Source organism: Diadema antillarum, unplaced genomic scaffold (genome assembly GCF_040938485.1).
Source record: "Diadema antillarum isolate AM-2024a unplaced genomic scaffold, OU_Dant_1.0 scf00000115, whole genome shotgun sequence".
NCBI classification, from domain to species: Eukaryota; Metazoa; Echinodermata; class Echinoidea; order Diadematoida; family Diadematidae; genus Diadema; species Diadema antillarum.
Genome location: NW_027271004.1, coordinates 2,712,656 through 2,733,706, shown reverse-complemented (window position 1 = coordinate 2,733,706; position 21,051 = coordinate 2,712,656). Strand labels below are relative to the sequence as shown.

General features: G+C 37.9%; 1 pseudogene; it reads right to left on the bottom strand.

Moving 5' to 3' along the window:
• Positions 1-6,046: 6,046 nt before the first annotated feature.
• LOC139719838 (nmrA-like family domain-containing protein 1) lies at positions 6,047-10,888 on the bottom strand (annotated as a pseudogene).
• Positions 10,889-21,051: the final 10,163 nt, after the last annotated feature.

Genomic DNA, 21,051 nt, shown 5'->3' with positions numbered 1-21,051 from the left:
CGGGTGTTCTTTTATCACCATCTCTTCCCGTAGTCCCTTCCATTATAGCTGCTGTCGCCGTATCCACGTCGACGTTAACGGTGATAGGTGTTCCGGGCAACGCTATATACACATATACATCACCCGAGGGGAAAAATAACAACATTGAATTATAATCTGTTTAGTTTCGTTGCCTTTGAAAAGACATTATTTTCAAAAATATTAGAGGTTGTAGCTCACATGATTAAAACAATCCACATAAAAATACAGTAATGATGATAAACACCCATTAAGACTATGATAAAACCGTGAACATAATATACATTAGGCTATAACTATATCGTAGTTTTGATTATAATGACCATAATGATATCAAATTACATCTTATCACGTGATGTGTCATTCTTTATTTCATGGATCTTCAAGCAGAGTAGAAAATGTTAAAAATTTTGACTTAACATTTATCATAGGTGCATTATAGGGCCTAGTACCCTACATATTTTGCTTTATTCATTGGTTCGGTGGTATTGCTCCCTTTTTGTTGTTTCCTTTGATAAAACTCGTGAGAATAATGATCAGCAAGACTGTTGATTTCACTTTCTTCCTTCACTAAACTATCATGTTCATTCGTTCAAGAAAAATTACGATTGTTTTCCAATAATAACCTTGTCATGTCAAAATATCAGTGACTAATTGCACAGCCTTAAAAAAAAAATCATTTTATTGATGCAATGGTTTACAGCTCACAGGAAGGCTTGACGAGTGACTTGCATGCATTATCACTCATACAGTATTCGTATATAGCGCTTCTCAGCACATTATGCTAGGTATGTTCCCCTGATCGCTATTATATGCGATGTGTTGGCTGCTACAGAAGAGGGTTATTTCGTGCTACAACTCAAAACCTTCAATTTTTATCAATCTTCATCTTATACGGATTTCACAGTTTGTTCCTGAAAAACCAAGGAGGTACAAAAGTGATGTGGTTGCACAACTCAGAACGTACAGTTGTTACCAATCTCCATCTTACGGATTTCGCAGTTTATTCCCGAGAAACCAGGGAAGCAGTCACAAGTGTAGTTCACCATATTTTCCTCGCAGGTGCCGTTCTTACAAGGATTCGAATGGCAATCTGGAATGTAGGAAGAAATTAAAACCTCATTCGTGTAAACACACACACACACACATACACACACACACGCACACACACACACACACACACACACACTCAAAGCAGATTAAATATTTTACGCGGCAGTTGAAAGCACAGTCTCGTGAAAAAAAAATGGGGGGGGGGGGAATCGGCATGTGCCTCAGAGCATCTCTTGTGAAATCTAAATGCAAATTATATAACAATCACCTATCTAGCATTGGGATAACTTCAAGACAATTCCCTTCTTTGGGTTGCTAATTTTTATTCCCGTGACATTTAGATAATATGACAAGAAGGTTAAAGAATAATGACAATTGTTGTTCTTGTTGTTTGTTTGTTTGTTTGTTCATTAGACAGCAGTAACGGTATAAGCGATATCATTAAATGTGTATAATTCTGCACTGTACGCTTAGCTGCTCAAGTTAGTTTTTAAGAAGGAGCAGAGTAAAATTAGTCAATCTGAGCTGAAAATGTACAATATCGATTCGATACAAAATAAGGCAGTTATGGAATTTCTTGAACCTTATTTGCCTATCGTCGAGCTAATGGGCCCTTCTTTCTGGTTCTTTTTTTTTTTTTTTTTTTTTTTTGCTTCTGCCTGGTTCGAGCTCGTGGGCTGCATACCCGTATGTATTCATGCTATTAGCATATTACATATATATATATATATATATATATATATATATATATATATAATATACATAACTAGAAATGTCGCTAAGGCGACTGGTATGCCTCCGCCATAATGCATGATTCTCCTAATAGGTCTATAGTACATGTAGACAATGTGTGATTACATTTTCACAAAATTGGCAAAATATTAAAATGACAAGTTTGTCACAAATATGTTGAATATTCACCTTCCTTGACCTACATTTGTAGGTTTAATTGGATGAATAGGAGAGCATGTATTTGGGGATTTAAGGACTTTAACTTGACTTTAACCCATTCAAAAGTTTATAACTCATTGAGTAATTTTCAAGGTATGGAGAAAAAGTGCAATTTCTGTATTGAAAAGTTCATCGTTACCATTTTCATCTGGCCTTTGATCCTAAGATTCATAGGATAATCACTGTCAGGCACAACATGCATAAATATGTAATAAGTTTCAAGATAACTTGAGCCACTTCTGAGATATGGAGGAAAAAGTTAGTTCAGCACTTTCCCTTGATCTTTAACCTTTTGACCTTTGAGGCAAACAAAAAAAAAAAGAAGAAAAAAGAAAGTTTCCAGAGAATCTCTATTAGGTTATACATGCATACACCAAGTGTAAAAAAAAATAATCCTGCTGGCATTGCATAAATATGAGGGAAATAGTAAAATTTCGAAGTGTTGCTCCTGACCTTTGACCCCTGACCTTTGACCCATGAACCCTAAATTCTCTAGATAATCACTGCCAGTCAGTAAATGTATATACATGTATACTATGTTCCATGAAGATACCTTGAACAATTTCCAAGATACGGAGAAAAAAGTGAAGTTTTAATATTTTTACTTGACCTTTTACCTCATGACCCCAAACTTTCACCAGAGAATCTTAATTGGGTAATACATGTATACACTAAGTTTCAAGAAAATATCTTCAAGCATTGCATAGTTATGGTGGAAATAGCGAAATTTTACGTATTTGACCTTGACCTTTTGACCTTTGACCTTGAGCACGTGCACCCAAAAGATGATAGGCACAACTTCACCCCCTAATACACATACATGCCAAGTTTCATTAGGATACCTCAAAAGGTTTTTTAGTTACGCTGTCCACAAAATTCATTACGGACGGAAGGACGGACGAACGGAAAGACGGACGGACGGACGGACGGACGGACGGACGGACGGACAACCCGAAAACATAATGCCCCCGGCACCACTTCGTGGCGGAGGCATAAAAAAGTAAGTAATGGAGTCTATACGTGGAATACGACAGAAACGATATCCAGGTGGGATGTCTGAACGAGCCTTCCCGTAGCACGCGGACGACGGACCGAATCTCCGGGGAATAAGTTTGGGGATGAGTTGAATATCACTGCCGTTGACTCGCTTCACTTCACAACGCTTTTGCATGGGCAGATCGTAGTTGACGTTGTAGTTGCCTCGGCAAGAGCTGGAATGGGCTAAAACCACGAATTGGTGGGGGTACAAAATCAGAATGCTCGATTTAAGTGTTTTAAACAAATAATTGTATTGTCTGGAATGTACAATCATTTATCTAAAACACATCATTTTTTTTTCAAATAGTAGATCGTTATGAACTTACAACTGATCTTATGCCAAACAATATGAAGATTGCAAAAGTTGTTCCTATATCTATGAGAAAGGGGAGAGGGCGATCTTGACAATATTATAGACCCATATCTTTATCAACTCTGATTTCCTAAATTATCGAGAGAATAATATATATCCGAACTGTGACATTTCTTACAATAAGTAATATAGTTTTAAATGTAAAGTTTGGATGTAGGGAAAAGCAAAAGAGAACGCATGCGCTACTTACATGACACGCGATTGTGTACCTTTGTTGAGAAAAATTGATACACATGCACGTGTTGCATATTCATGCACAAATAGGAACCTTCTTGGACTTTCCCAGGCTTATTAACTATAAAGGGCTTTTCCCATCTTTCAAGCCAAAAGCAGTCTTGATTATTTCTTCATTAAATGTAGGATTAAGAAAAATATATAGTTTCAACTTAGGTGTATCAAAAAAAGATCACTGAACTGTTTGCTTGATGGAGGGACATTTTGTGACAACCTTTTTTCTCTCCAATTGAGATTAAAAAAAAAAAAATTAGACATTAACTTTCAGCCATACCAGCGGGTGCATTGCTAGAGGTATTAACTCATCGTATTTCTGAAATCGCTGAGACACAAAGACAGACAGACAGACAGACAGACAGACAGACAGACACACACACACACACACACACACACACACACTTACACAGTCATATCCACTTCCAGTTTCACATTGAGTTTAATAGAATCTATATTGTATGATTACATCATGTTATTTGTGTTCGGTAAATACTGAGTGGTATAGCTTCTTCAGTGGTATACCACGACTTTTCCAAAAGGGCCAGCTGGCCAGCCCTTGTCATCAGCCAAACATCACCACACACAGGCCTATCCATAATGTGCACTTGCTTCAAGGGGAAAACGATATCTTGCATGAAGCATCATTTTCAATCAGGGAGGTGGGAAGGCCACCTCCCCGGTCCAATCATGCTCTACGCCCAGCGAACAGTTTAGTCGAGGAGTCCGTATCTATATGCGACTTCTCTCCCCCCCCCCCCCCCCCCCCTCCCCCCTCGCATTAATGTTCCATGACAATAAAGCCAATCGACAGTTTCAACCTCCTTGGTTTCCCCAGCGTGGGTGGACTACGCTATACATCAACTAACAGCTCAGAGGAAGTAATTGGACTGTCAGAATAGAAATGATGCGTGAAGTTTTACCTGTGCCGATCAGACAATAGGTCACCATGGCAACCATGGCAATCAGCGGAGGCAGCTCGGCCCTCTGTGTGGGGAGGTTTCGTGAAACGCGGGATCACATCGAAAAGAAAGAAAGAAACGAAACGAAACACGTCGCGTAAACCTTCAACATAATAAACACATATGCCCTGTAATTTTGCATAATGATTTCAAAATGGCGAAATCAAACGAAGAGAATTGCCGGAGTGTCATAAAAATCGGATATGAAATAAGAAATTAATGGTACATACACGTATATTCTAAAGTCTCTAATGGTTTTCAATGCCCATCAGTATAGTTGTCACAAACACAATCATCATAAATCACCCTAAATATCCAAGTGACTATCATACAAACCCCTACTAAATTTCCTTGCGATCAATGTAATGAAAAATCGAACAGATTGCATCGTGCGCAGTGATATTCTCGTTAAGTTGAAACAATAACGGCCATGGCTATTAAGGATGGAGGGGGAGGTATTCTATCATATCAATAAGCCACTTCCTAATTAGCTTATGTACACATTGGTACAAACCAATGACCTTTCTTTTTTCTCAGTTGATTTGGCACTTCACTCGTTTTGAACGCGGCAAAATGCATGAGATTGCACGAGATACGCTTCTATGAGTCTTTTTTGCTAAAAGTCATCAAGGAGATGTCTGAAATATTCAGCACTAATCAGCATGATACTCCTGCTACGTTCTCTCTCCAAGACTATATAAAGAATGCACTTTCAACAGTTGGGCAGACTAGAGGTTAACAATGGATGTTCCAACTCCGGTTCGAGTGTTGACTTTTTAAAGTCTTGACCAAGTCGGATTTCGTTTCTTTCCAAGGGGAGGAACAGATTAGTATACATGTGATATGAGTAGCATTTCTTATGCCATTTTACTTGTAGAGGACACTACTTTTACTTGAGAGGACACGAGAAGTTGTTGTGTTTGTGTTCGTTAGTTTCTTTCTTTCTTTTATTTATTTCGTTAAGACAAGAATATTCTCGTATTTCTAACAAAATGGCTTGTTTATTATTTTGATTAAAAACAAACTTTTGAATATAATTATTCTTTGTCAGTTTGCCATTTATTTTCCTTTCTTGCCGTTACAAACGCACCATCTGAAATAATTACATTACACATCACCGTAGCAGTTAATGATGTAATTATAACTTTATTCATGCTACTCATGCCTGTTTCTGAAACAAGGGCTCCTATACCACTTCGAGCACAGTGCACTCCCGTATAACAAAATTCTTGATACAACGAAATCAAAATTCAGGCTCAAAAATTATCATCTATGTCTTTATATATCATACTGTTCGACTTCAATGAAATTCATTTTACTGAATGAAATTTGCCGGTCCCGAGGACGTCGTTATAACGGGGGTACACTGTTACACTGTATTTGATTTTAAAAACCTCATATCGGGTGGGGGGGGGGGGGGGCATTACTTAAGGATTGCACGAATCTTCTCCTTGTTATCTTGTACGAACGCCATAAAATCCTTAGTCTTAGGATCCAGGCTTTTCGTCTCGCTGACACTGTACTTGGGGTGCTCCGTCTGGTAGAAGGCAAACATAGCTGCAAGGTCATCGACTCCGGGGAAGACTAGTTTTCCGAACTCTTCAGGAGACATCTGCCGTTGAATAAAGTGAATAAACGAGAAAAAAAGAATTAACTAGAAAAAGAAACGAATGCTTATTCATTTTCATTTACTGAAGAAAACGCGTTGTCATTAGATCGGCTGCTTTTACGTGATTTTGACTTCGTGAAAGTTCTCGATATAGACTTCGACAGACTTCAAAGACTTATTTTATCACTCACCAGAAATATTTCATGGGTATGGCTAATGTGGTTGGCTTGTTGTTGGTATATAGTAGTGGTGTTTAATGTTAGGTGTTGTTCAACTGTGCGCCATGATTCGTATGAGGTTGTTACTGTAGCACTGTGCTCGTTCCGAAGTGACTGATTATAAGCATCCTGTTTTTGCTTAACCCTATTTTAACTAGGGGGGGGGGGGGGGTCAAATTGACCCCCTCCCTCGACATTTCGCGCCACGATTCCGCAACGCGCAAAGATTTTTGCCGCGTCGTTTCATGACTTTTTTTCATTGAAGTCTCCTGCATATTTTGAGACCAAATTTGCGACGTCCGGGTACACCGTTCTGAAGTTAAGCGATGTTTTGCATATGCATGTCAACCCGAAAACAGCTTAAATTCATGATTTCGTGTGCAAATCCAATGCAAATTGTGGGTTTTCTTTTTTTTTAATTGATATAAATTCGATTACTTCAACTTTTAACCATTGAAATTAATCAATTAATATAGATAAGCTTGAAAAAGTGCGTGCAACAAATTTTGGCAAAAAAATAGAAAACAAAAGATCAAAAAACATTAAAATACATAATAAACAAAACAATAAAAAACAAAAGAAACTGATTTTGATTGCACTATTTTTTTACAAGAAAATTGTTCGATGTATCTTGAGGAACTCTGACACAAAAACTCCTTCAGTCTTTTTGATGGAGTTATAGGTGAAAATATGATTTTATGCGTAAATTTGCATCATTAATTTATTAAAGAATATGAAATAAAATGTTTCCAATCTATAACCATGTAATCTTGTAGTTGACATCCGGCTCTACGTTTAGGCAAAATTTTGCGGCGATCGCGCGATCGGCGGCCGAGATCTGAAAGGGGGGGGGGGGGGTCAAATTGACCCCCACCCCCAGTAAAAACTTGGTTTCAAATAGCCCAGTTAAATTATATAGGGTTAATGGGTGAGTATTCAATGTAGAACGAATCAAGCTGATCGAATTGGAATTGAATAACAGGTTCTAACATACAGGATTGGGGTTCACTTGTACTGGTGGCCCAAGAACTTTGTTGATGATGTCGCAACATTCTGCTACCGTCTTCCTGTCCCCCGACAGCGAAATCACCCTTCCTTTGAACTTCTCGACGTCACTGAAGATAGCGGCCACCGCAGCCCCCGCAGAGCCGGCGTAGATGAGGTCAAGCGGTGTCTCACGCATTGGAAAGTCTGATGGTACGTCGGAACGAAGAACATAATTAGTCCTCGTTTTTGTCATTACAAGAACTACGCCTTGTTCCCAAAATGTTCGTATATTATTATCTGCTGCACTGAAGACCTATACTGCTTCCTGGGCTTACGTTGGGAACTTTCGAACTTCGGATACCACGTCCCTTTTTTCATAACTAAATGAAGAAAGTGCATTGTGATGTTTCTGACAGCTATAGGCTGTAAACAGAAACATTTTCCCCACGTCCTTCTTTGATTGTTGACATCTATCTATCACAATGTCGAAAGATGAAACGCCCTCTCAGAGCATGTCCTTCTACGAACTTTGACGGAAATTTATTTGACCAATTGTATACAAGAATCTCATTGGTCATTTACACAGTGTAACGGGATAACAGTCTCGTATACTAATAGAAAAGAGCCAATGCTTCTGGAATCATTGCTTCAAACGTGAAATTTCATTTCTCCATAAGCCCGTTATCTGACATCTTGCCTCGTGAACTATTTCAATTTCATTTTCAATTCTTTTTTTTCATTTCATACTTCTCATGTATAATATATCAATATCACATCAAAAGTAATAGCACACGTTCTTGTACCTTGTCAATAATGTACAAAACACACAAAAACTATACACATTTGTAGTATGATACACATGCTGTAACTACAATGATAACTGGTCGAAATCTCCGTTCCGGGTTGTACAAAGAGAAGTATGACGGGACCTACATGAAAGCAAGCTTGTTTGGCTGTAAGCAAGCCACGAATAACCAATATCCAATAAGTTTACTTTGAGTGGTTATATCCATGGGAAGTTCCAGAGGTCACAGGAACTAAACTACAAATGGACAGACAAACTGACCAAACGAACACATACATACAAGCCTACATAGGTCCTATACATGCGCCGATGCAGAGTGCGTTGAAGGCTTTAGCGGCAATAATTTCTTGACATTTACGTCTGACGATCAGTGCACATTTTAAACACAGTGCAACGTTTTCTCCGAAATCGAATTTCATCTAAAAGGTACGACATTTCCCAATCTGAAACACATGGGTTGCGTATTAGCTGGTCCTGACGACAGACCTGAAATACTTACTGAAGAGGTATCCTCCCGATTCAAGCTTCGTGTAATTTGTTTCTGCCAGGAAGTTTTTCCATGTACGCTGCATATTGAACCGACGTTGCTGTCAAACCAGACTGGAACATGTATTCGTCCACCTCTGCCTTACCGTCGAAATGGGGGCATGCCTCACCGGTCAGCTTAAAAAAAAAATAAAGAAATTGAATTGAAAAAAAAAATATGTTTGTACAGATGAATTAGAATACAATGACAAAAACAAAATCAGCTGAGCAAGTGATATCCAGATGAATGAAAAACAAGCATAGCATGTATCAGGAACACTGAGAGGTTAAAGGAGAAATAAACCCAAATGGGCCTACCTGATAAGTGAATTAAAGAACGCAGCAATATTAGAGGAACAAATCATGCATGCACAACGATGTAAAGAACATATGACGAAAATCAACACATTTTCACATTTATATCATATTGAAAGAGCACTTTACTTTGCGTTGACATTATGCATTCATACCTTTTTGACCGCAGGCAAGCCACTATAGACTATGTGCTGGACGCCGACTTCCTTAGCTGCATCAACGATATTCTCGCCCTGAAGAAGAACGAAAAGTAAGATACCCACTGACAAGTTAATGAAATATTCCAAGAATATGCAGAAATTCATTACAAAAACAAAAACAAACAACCCCCCCCCCCCCCCAATCCTAAGCTTACTGGACATACTACGGTATAGAAGGAAAAAAAAATCCCTGTCTTTGGGATATTATGTCTTTAGATGGCTCGTTGCCAAGTCACTTGGAACATGGACCCTATGTGGTAGGGTCCATGCTTGGAACAACATCTTCAAAATCGGAAGAGCCGCACAAAAGAACTCTACGAGCATGCAGAAGAGGGCTGTTTACAACTTAAAATAGTCTTCACGTCACTGTTAATCAGGTACCTACTACTTCGTATGATATTGATCACCTACTGGTTGCGAAAACAGATGTGAAACGTATCAAAATTTTGGTTAGTTACGCAGTTACTCGAAGACAATCAAACCTATATCGCCTGACGGCTTCTCATGCAGACCGTGTCTATATAACCTGCTATGGATCTCCCCTTCTAATCAGCGAATTTTATTCAGTTTCCTTCGATAATGCAGGTGCTCTACATACACCTTCTAACAATTAATTATGTTATTGGAAACGTTTTCAAAAAGGGGGAAATCGAGGATATACTAATATACCATTACTATAATTTCGCAAATTTTAACAATGAAAAAAAGAAGGAGAGGGTAACATACCATTCCTGCGTAACCTGGTCTTCCAAAAATCACTGAAAGATCCTCATACATAAAAGAAGATTGTTAAACCCATTCTCACCATTTGCACTTTAAAGCATTCCCAGTAGTTTGTGACAGCAAACACACCATAGCTTCCCGCCAGGGCTCCCTCTAGAGACGCAACGTCCTCCATGGATGCCTGCACCATCTCGACACCTGTTGGTAAAAAGAGTATGCTAATTTGTGATAATTTATATTCCAGTAAAGTACATGTTGGTATATTATTGGTGTGACAGACAGACAGACAGACAGACAGACACACACACACACACACACACACACACACACTTACACAGTCATATCCACTTCCAGTTTCACATTGAGTTTAATAGAATCTATATTGTATGATTACATCATGTTATTTGTGTTCGGTAAATACTGAGTGGTATAGCTTCTTCAGTGGTATACCACGACTTTTCCAAAAGGGCCAGCTGGCCAGCCCTTGTCATCAGCCAAACATCACCACACACAGGCCTATCCATAATGTGCACTTGCTTCAAGGGGAAAACGATATCTTGCATGAAGCATCATTTTCAATCAGGGAGGTGGGAAGGCCACCTCCCCGGTCCAATCATGCTCTACGCCCAGCGAACAGTTTAGTCGAGGAGTCCGTATCTATATGCGACTTCTCTCCCCCCCCCCCCCCCCCCTCCCCCCTCGCATTAATGTTCCATGACAATAAAGCCAATCGACAGTTTCAACCTCCTTGGTTTCCCCAGCGTGGGTGGACTACGCTATACATCAACTAACAGCTCAGAGGAAGTAATTGGACTGTCAGAATAGAAATGATGCGTGAAGTTTTACCTGTGCCGATCAGACAATAGGTCACCATGGCAACCATGGCAATCAGCGGAGGCAGCTCGGCCCTCTGTGTGGGGAGGTTTCGTGAAACGCGGGATCACATCGAAAAGAAAGAAAGAAACGAAACGAAACACGTCGCGTAAACCTTCAACATAATAAACACATATGCCCTGTAATTTTGCATAATGATTTCAAAATGGCGAAATCAAACGAAGAGAATTGCCGGAGTGTCATAAAAATCGGATATGAAATAAGAAATTAATGGTACATACACGTATATTCTAAAGTCTCTAATGGTTTTCAATGCCCATCAGTATAGTTGTCACAAACACAATCATCATAAATCACCCTAAATATCCAAGTGACTATCATACAAACCCCTACTAAATTTCCTTGCGATCAATGTAATGAAAAATCGAACAGATTGCATCGTGCGCAGTGATATTCTCGTTAAGTTGAAACAATAACGGCCATGGCTATTAAGGATGGAGGGGGAGGTATTCTATCATATCAATAAGCCACTTCCTAATTAGCTTATGTACACATTGGTACAAACCAATGACCTTTCTTTTTTCTCAGTTGATTTGGCACTTCACTCGTTTTGAACGCGGCAAAATGCATGAGATTGCACGACGTAACGATGGAATTCATGTTCAAACAAAGAATGAACTTGCGTTGTTTGTCAGATATTTTGTCTGACAAACTATTAAAAGCTACTAAAATCTGTGCATCTGATTGGCTGAGAGCAAATTTGTCCGACAAAGTTATAGGACGAAATGCTTCATACATGTCATAAAATGCCCCGGGTGATCAGAATATTCCATCAGTTGACAATTTATCAGGCATCTATTTCATTGTTTTGTATTGAATGCAATAACAGCCTATTTCCTTTTATATTGCGAAATACCATTCTTGCTGTCAGGTTGATGTGCTGGCAAGCACCATTTAGGTAAGGATCACAATAATAATCATCGTATCACAGAGGCTTATCTCAGTGAATTTACAAACCAAATTGCCTGTTGGTACAAATGACCTTTTTCTGCTCATGCGCAAAGTGGAATTATGAACTGGTCTATTAAGAAGAGTGCTGTAAAGCGACGACGTATCACCCCATCTAATGTGCATTTCATTATCATTCTCATTATCATTGTGACTATAGTAACACTGAGTCATCATAAATCTAGAAATCCATATTATACACCGGAGTTATTGGATTGACAAAATTCCAAATGCTTCATCAAAAGTGTGCACAAGATTTGTCACTGCAATTCCAAATATTCAAATGTTCCCCATACTAAGGTGGATAGCCCCTTTTGATTATCCCTTCCCTCACTCAGTCATTTTGCATTGAAATTTTCAAATATTTATTCCATAAAGATGCGTAAACAAGATATTTTAATTATTTCAATTTTAGAAAATGCAAAAGCTCCCTATAGTGTGGGAAGGGTTGCGCCGGGATAGCCCTATCCCACACCTCCCACAGACGATTGTAATATAGGAGCTCATATTAATTGGATCCTATAGGTATCAATCGCAGGTTTTAATAAGAATAAAAACGCACGTTGGAGGATGATAATGCATGGACATAGTAATTACAATACATAATGTTCTTGTATCAATTTTTTTCTTTTTCTTTGTCTTTCATACTGTTCCTTCCTGCATTTGAATTGCTCCCCCCCCCCAAAAAAAAACAGTTAGGAAAATGAGGCATTTCTGCTCAAGTATCTAGAGTATACTTTAAGTTTCTAAGCCAAATCAAATTCCCCCCCCCCCCCCCCAAAAAAAAAAAAAAAATCCTGCTTGTGGCCATACTAATCGAATACATGCTTCTTCTGTTGATATTTTCCTTTTTAGAAAGGTTTCGTCTTCCGTGCCCCCGCCCTACCCCCCCCCCCCCTTGTTACATGAAATCACCACCAATGGGAACTCGTGTTCACACTTTTCCATTTATTGCAGTGTTCATGATATTCATTGGAAGAATGAATATCAGATATTCAATTAAATGATATCCTTATTGGCATTGATATTATGATCTTTATATAGGTTGCACTGCTACTTCACTTAAGAAGCTAAAGAAAACCAAAGCCCAGAGAGAAATGTGGATTGAGTTAAAGCAGCAACATAATATTAGTCAAAGTTTGAAAAAATCGGACAATCGATGCAAAAGTTATGACTTTTTAAAGTTTTGGTGATGGAACCGCTGGATGAGGAGACTGCTTGAGTTTATGACATCATGTATGGACAACAATCATAAATAAAATAATCATAAAGAAAATTCAACAAGCTTTCACTTTTCTAAGATAATAAAAGAGCATTTGGCTAACCGCTTTCAGAAAGCAGGAGGAATAATTACTACTGTTGTGTTAGTATCAAGTTTATAGAATGTGTAATTTTCATGAAAAATTCTTTTGGGAGGGGGGATGGGGGGACTTCCCTTTAGATTTTCTTTATAATATTGTTGTCCACACATGACCTCATGAACTCTAGTAATCTCTTCATCCAGCGGTTCCAACACCAAAACTCTAAAATTCATAACTTTTTCATCGATTGTCTGATTTTCCTCAAACTTTCACTGATATGTTCTTCTAATGTTGCTGCTTTCACTCAATCCACCTTTCTCTTTGGGTTTCCGTTTCCTTTAAACCAGAAGGACTGTTTCAAGTCGATAAAACGTGCCAATATAGATGCTCCTCCTCCCGCACCTCCCCTTCCCCACCCCGATTAAATCCTGACTACGCCACTGATTCATACCTTCCTCATGCAGTATCTGTACGATTATAATGAAAATTTTATAATTCTATTCGTTTGATATGGATTGGTGTTCTTGACGCTGGAATTAAATAGCTTTCCACAAAGCTAATTAATTCTAGAAAAAGTATACGCTTGCTGTTCAGTGGATACAATGAGCGCATGACGGACTTACGTTTGTGTGTCTGTCTGTTTGTGTGTGTGTGTGTGTGTGTGTGCACATGTGTTTGTATGTGTGTGTTTGACATTACAGCTAAATGAAACATTGTACATTAATCAAATCAATTAAGGCATGCTTTTCCATATATCCTGGAAGAAGGCTTGAAAAAGACTTACTGATACACAAAACTAATCACGTTGAAACTTTAACACAATGGAGTACTATACTTTTCTACTTTTCTACGACAATAGCTCAGTGTCCCTGATTAAATTGCACAGACATGCATATTTCAAAGTATACATCGTCCTTCGTCCGCAGAATTGCTTCGCAATGCCATGCATCGTATAATAGGCCTATACATACCACTGAGGGAAACGTGCAGGCTAATACAGTTCCCCGCCATGCATCTACGCAAATCAACTCTATTGAATTTATAGTATAGATTCATCTGAACCAAATCATAAAATTTCCATCAAAATGGGGAAATGGATAAGAAGATGATGACATTTCAAAATTTCATATATTTGTATACGGAAAGGAGATACGAGGTAGCTATCATGATTCCATAGTACATGTATGTATAGCTGCTTGAGGAGTTGATGCTTTCAACGCACAGCTCTCCCTTTAGATATACTGTATTGCATAAATACATCATTTACTATGTTTGGTCGTTAACATAGCACTCCAACCACCCCCACCCCACATCATTGTTAGCTCTATGCCATTTCAACACCACACTTGCGAAGGACACGGTTTTCTCTAATATTCTATATGAAAACAAACAGAAACAAACAGAAAATTTCGAAGATTATGTGTTCTTCCATAGGTCAATGGGAGATTAATAAGAACATGAAAATGTTAATCATCACATCAAGAAAGATGGTATACTAAATACCAAATGTACAACGTTTACAAGGAGTGTTGAGAAACTTCGCCTTCTCTTACGATTATTACGAATTTTTCGGCAAAGGAAATTGTTGTCACATGATCATAAAAGCTGACTTATCAATTTTCGTTTAAAAAGAAAAATAATCCTGAGGATATGCTGCAATATTCTTGAGAACTGTGATGTTACTATCAATAGTATACAAGGGGTTTAGATAATGAAATAGTTTTGCAATCCATTTACTGAGGGGAGTCATCAATTTATTATAATCAAATGAGTATCAAATCTAATGACTATTAATTTTTCGAACAAGATATAGCCAGCGGCTCTGGAAAAGTTAAGGCCGTTCTCAAGAGTGTAATAACTCTTGTGTATAGGGCCAACTCTGCGTTCACTGAAGAGCATGCATGCTCTATACCATGTATACCGCATGTCCTCCCCCTACCCCCCCCCCCCCCCCAAAAAAAAAAAATACAACGGGGCCCTCCGCAACGATAACTTTAAAAATAGAAAATCAATCCAAATAAAGTTTTAGGGTGTGAAAGTATTACTTATTACCCACATCTTACAGAAAACCCCATCCGATTGGCTTCAGTGGTCAAAGAGAAATGAGGATCCTTGCAGAGCATGTCAGGAATCCCTTTCCTCCAAGTTTTAACTTCTTTTTTTGTTCACAGTTCCAAGAGCATCCAAGTGCTGAACTTGGAAGAAACAGACCCATGCTTTACAACGATCCACATTTCTCTGTGGTCATTGATTATCAGGACCGCTAAACTAGATTGAATGGGGTGTTCTGCAAAATATAGGTATAAGAAGTTATAGTTTCATTCCCTGAAATAGCATATTCAGAATGTTTAATCATTTTGAAAGTTGCCAATGCGAAAATCCAAATGTATTATTATTATTTTTTTTTTTGGGGGGGGGAGGGAGGGGAGGGACATATTGTACATACGTTCAAGTGTACTCCAAAATGATTGCTGTACACAGACAGTGAAATTACAAGAACGTGGACAAACTTATCATAAAACATATTTTTATCTGTTCCTCTCCACACACACACACACACACACACACACACACACACACACACACACACACACACACTCAGTACACACATACAAAAGCAACAGCAACATCCTCGCTATCAATCATAAATACATGTAGGCCTATACCTTGGTACTAACGATATACTAGATTGTGTCTGGACTCTGTTTTTATTATGAAGATGTGCATGCAATGGTAAAGGTAAATTTGTTTGATACCCATGTCTTTTTGGATCACCAAATCAAAACTGATGTCATTTTTTTCTATCCTTTGCCACATTTTGACACAAGCCATGACATTACGATCAAGATTATCATTTTGCGGTATATTTACGTCCACCTGTTCATTCTAAATTTTGAACTCGGGCTTAATTCACGAGAAGAATATACAGACACATTAGGCACTATATAGGACTACAGGTGAGCATAACAGGAAAGGTTGATATTGACACCTTCTGGGAAATAAAAATCGACTACATTGAAACTGATAACATGAACATTGTACACGTTTTGTTTGTTCTTTATTGTTATCTTATTGGCTTACTTTTGCTGGACTATGTGAGATCACTGTGTGTCAGTTTGTCTTTAAATTGATGAATTGTCATTGTGTGGTTAGTGTTGTGGCGTTGTCAGCATGCGCAGTATCATCAAGGAATATGATTAGATTGTGGTTGTGTTGTTTGGTTGCACTACTGATTGGACCTTACAATTTAGAATTCTTTGAGATGAAAAAACAAAGAATACACCATAAACACAGAACAATGTAGAACCTTTATACAATCATAATTACACTATATTATATGCAAGCAAGTTCAAAATTTATAATGAACAGGTGGACATATACCGCAAAATAAATAATCTTCATCATAAATCCCAATATATTCAAAGCTAAATGACAAAGACAGACATACACGGCCCCAAACTAACTAGATTCAGGACTTCTTTTAAATTGAATAGGCCTACATTTATTTGGAATATGGTTGCCTATCCACGAATTTGAATGAGCGACGAGATTCCGTCGCCAGCTTGAGATGAATATGAATGCTCATTGCTGGAATGCGTGCTCCTCTCTTAAATTTGAATGCTCCGATAGTGAATTTGAATGCTCCGATATTGAATTTGGATACTCAGATAATGAATTCGAATGACCGGATTTTGAATTTGCTGATTCAGTGCTGCGAGCGTGGAATGCGTGAAATTGAATGCTTGGTATAGGAACTTGAATGACAAAAGTATGAAATTGGCCGGCCGAGAAAACCCGATATTGTATATGCGTGATGATGATGAATGTGTTGACTGTTGAAAGCAACAATACACATTAGGCGTTTTCACATCAGCCCGATGTTTCGAAATAGCGCGCTATTTTCTGACTTGGGAAATTAAAAAATATCTCGAGCTTGGATTTTTATCGGGCTGATGTGAAAACGCCTATTAGGCGTTTTCACATCAGCCCGATAAAAATCCAGGCTCGAGATATTTTTCGCAATCGCAAATTAGCGCGCTATGTCATTTTCTATTCACATCAGCCCGAACATTATCAAATAGCGCGCTAGTTCGCATTAATTACCCTGCTTTTTCGGAAATTTCCCGAGTTGGACTCGAGAAATTTTTTCGATCAATTAGCGCGCTAATTTGTATTAGCGCGCTATTTCGTGATCGGGTTAATTTCCCAAGTCAGAAAATAGCGCGCTATTTCGAAGCATCGGATCATCATAAAAATCCAAGCTCGAGATATTTTTCGTGATCGCAGATTAGCGCGCTATTTCACTTCCTATTCACATCAGCCCGAACATTATCAAATAGCGATCATTATCAATAGCTAGTTCGCATTAATTATCCTGCTATTTCGGAAATTTCCCGACTTGAGTTAGACTCAGTATAGGTCTACGGTTTTTTTAAAACCCTCACTTCCCTAATTACACATTTTTATTTCCCAGCATAAAATATTTTGTCTGTCAGGTACTATAAGAATATTATAAACTTTGAAAAAAAAAAAACCTCTACAATGTGTTTAAAACGTCAATCACTAAATGAGTGTCTGACATAAGTTTACAGCGCTGCAGAGAAATTGAAATATAAAACTAATGATTGCACTTACCATAATGTTCGTTCGTCCAATCCGGCAGGCAAAAGTTGTGAAAAAGAAAAAAATAAGAGAGATGGATGGCAAACTTGCGTTTTGCAGAATTCCAGCAGAGCGTAAAAGTTGTACGCGAGCTAAAAGACTTCAAGCATTCACGTGGACGTCATTCTGCTCCTTACTTTTCTTTTCTGTCTTTTTTCTTACTCTGTCTGAGAGTACAAATTGTATAATAATAAGTACGAGAGGAGGAAACGCGATTAATTAAATCGTGCGTAAGAACAAAGTTGAAGAGGTTGTGCCTAAGTATAACGGTGTCTTGTAAGTCGTTTCGTTAGCTGCATTTTTGTTTCTGTTTTTATTCGGAGACGACGAGAAGGTTCGAAAAGCGACCAACGTCGCGGGAAACAGACACAATAATGTGCGCAGATGTTATTGAACATCTCTATAGGGCAGCCTCGTTTGGAGCACAACTCCAGGAAGGTGATACGCACTTAGCGTTCATTCGTTGCCCTCTTGTTTTAGCAGTGTGCTCCCTTCATTCTTCATTGGCGAATCAACACTAACCATCGGATCTCCAGATAATTATGTGGGTGTGTGTGTGCGAATGTGTGTGTGCGTGTGTGTGTGTGTGTGTGTGTGTGTGTGTGGGTGTGCTGTGCAGAAAGTTTTACTATTGTTTGTCTTTAGAGGGCACAGTTTGATATAAATAAATAAATAAATATATATATATATATATATATATATATATATATATATATATATATATATACATGTAATACTAGAAATACAGTATATAGAGTTGTTAGAAAGCGGCAAAATCGCGTTGAAAGTAGAAGTTATGTCGCCCTCTTTTGATTTTATCGAAGAGATCGAGCTATGCTCCGAATACAAGTACGAGGTTATCACACTTAAAGGGATAATGTAGTTTTGGTTGAGACCTAATTTCAGGTTTCTAACATTTTTCGGTGAGATAATGAGAAACCTCTTATGAAATATGAAAGAGCATGTAATTCCATTAGGAATTCAACGTTTATTTGAGGAAAATTGGTTTTGAAAAGGCTGAGATATCCAAAACAGAGCGATTCTAGTGAAGTGATGGGACCCACACTTTATTACAATCGCTTTGTTTTAGTTTGTTTTTGGATGTTTCTGTACGTCATTCCAAACCCGATTTTCATCAAATAAAATTTGAATTCCTCTTAAAATGGTATGCTCTGTACTATTTCGTAAGTGTTTTCTTGGTATCTCGCAAAAAGTTAAAAGCCCAATTCTCATCTCCATCAATACTGTACTATCCCTTTAACTCAGATGAGAACTGCAAGTATTAAAACAGTTCCAGCAATTTATCAAAGACTATTTATCGTGCTTCTCAACTACCCCTGTAAAAGAGCAACGAAAACAAAACATAAACCCAAAACATCCACCCCACCCCCCCAAAAAAAGAATAATATATATATATATATATATATAGGAGGGAATCATCCACGACAAAACAAAGTAACCAAGCTAAACATGCTAATTTCATTATCATTCTCCAAGATGTATTTAACAGTATTTTCCTTTGTTAGGCAGGGTATGTTATGATAACAGGATGTATGAAGATTATGAATGTATATGATAATTATGATTAAAATAATGCACTCCTTTTCGGTGGCCGTCAATGAGTATAGGTTATCGTCAAGACCTTTTTACAAAGGTGATGAGAAATTCGAGGTCTCCGAATATTCATGAAATTTGTCATCATTAAAAAAAAGAATTTTTGTAATTAGGCCTATACTTACGATTAGAGGATCTGCTAAAAAACAATCCGTTTCAAGCTTCGAGTCATCTCGGTGTAATTTAATAATAAACCTGTTGTAAATAAGAGGGAACAACGACAAACGAATAAAAGAGGAAATCCACCCCCCCCCCCCCAAAAAAAATAGGACAAAAGAATATCCCTACAGAACGTTGTAAAATGACAAAATAACAAGAGATAAGGAATCATATGACATTTAAGATTTTTCTTATTCTTTTTCGGAAACCTTTCCTTGACTAGTCCATGTATCATTCAATAATGAGTGAGTTGATGATTTTATGCCCTCACGATTTATCATGTACCGGTATATTATAATATGATATATGAAATTCGGGGAAATTGTTATTTACAACTAATTAGGCCCTATACAGATAAAAAGAAATATTCTCATATCAAAATATATCAGAGTTACATTTGTTCTTACCTATTTTGGGTGGTTTTAAGGCAAGTTTTTATATCTATGCAGCTGAAATATGAGATTTTGTTTATGAAATGAATAAGAAATAATTGCGAGAGCATGCAATGACATTGTCAACTAGCTGATTCGATTATTCGTTACGATTGGTCAAGCCAGTGTTTTCCGAAGGAAAAAAAAAAGGATGAAATTTCAGAATGTGATAACTTCCTTATTTCTTATCCGATTTCGATAATATTTTCACTGTTCTGTGGGATTTATCTCTCTTCCGAATGAAATTGATGAAATTCTGGACTGGACTTTGGAAGTTAATGATCATTCAAAGATGCGGTTATCTTATTTCAAGTTTATGAATTTGTATGCAAACTTGTACTCCAGCTCCTACAACAAATTTGTCAATTTAATTGTCATGGTACTTACTCTCCTCCAGAGCTATACGTTTAGTGATTGAAAACATCACTGTAATCGACTCTTACTAGAAAAACAGAGTTTAAAATATGAGTACCTGTAACATAATCAGGGACTATATTCTTAAGAATTCAAACAGTAGAATTTGGTACGATACAGTCCACCAAAGCCAGTGCACGAGTAAAAACAATATAGGCGCACACTGGGCGTCAGAGGCGAGTAAACAAATATGAGCAGAATATAATGATCAAGGGAGGAGTAAATTCTGATTGTTTGTTTGTTCTTATCCGTCATAGCTAACTTATAATTTTGTATCATTAATACATGAGGATCTATGAGTCTTTTCTTTGTCTTCAGTAGAATCACCGCATTATTTTCATGATGAAATGTAAAGCATGCACGCTTAGCGTTCCATACTCCATCTTGGTGTTCGATTTCATGCGACGCGACTCACGTCTGGCCTGTGACTGCTAACACGCACGATGAAGAAGGAGCTTGGTACTGTACTCAGTACATAGAGTCGTCGCGACGTCGTACGATTGGCCGTTGATCGTGTGTACAGCTGACTAGCTAGCTGCGAGTGTATGTATGTACAGAAAGTGTATGCAGCTAGCTAGCTAGCTGGGCCGAGGTACAAGTAGGTGAGATCGAACTGGTGCACT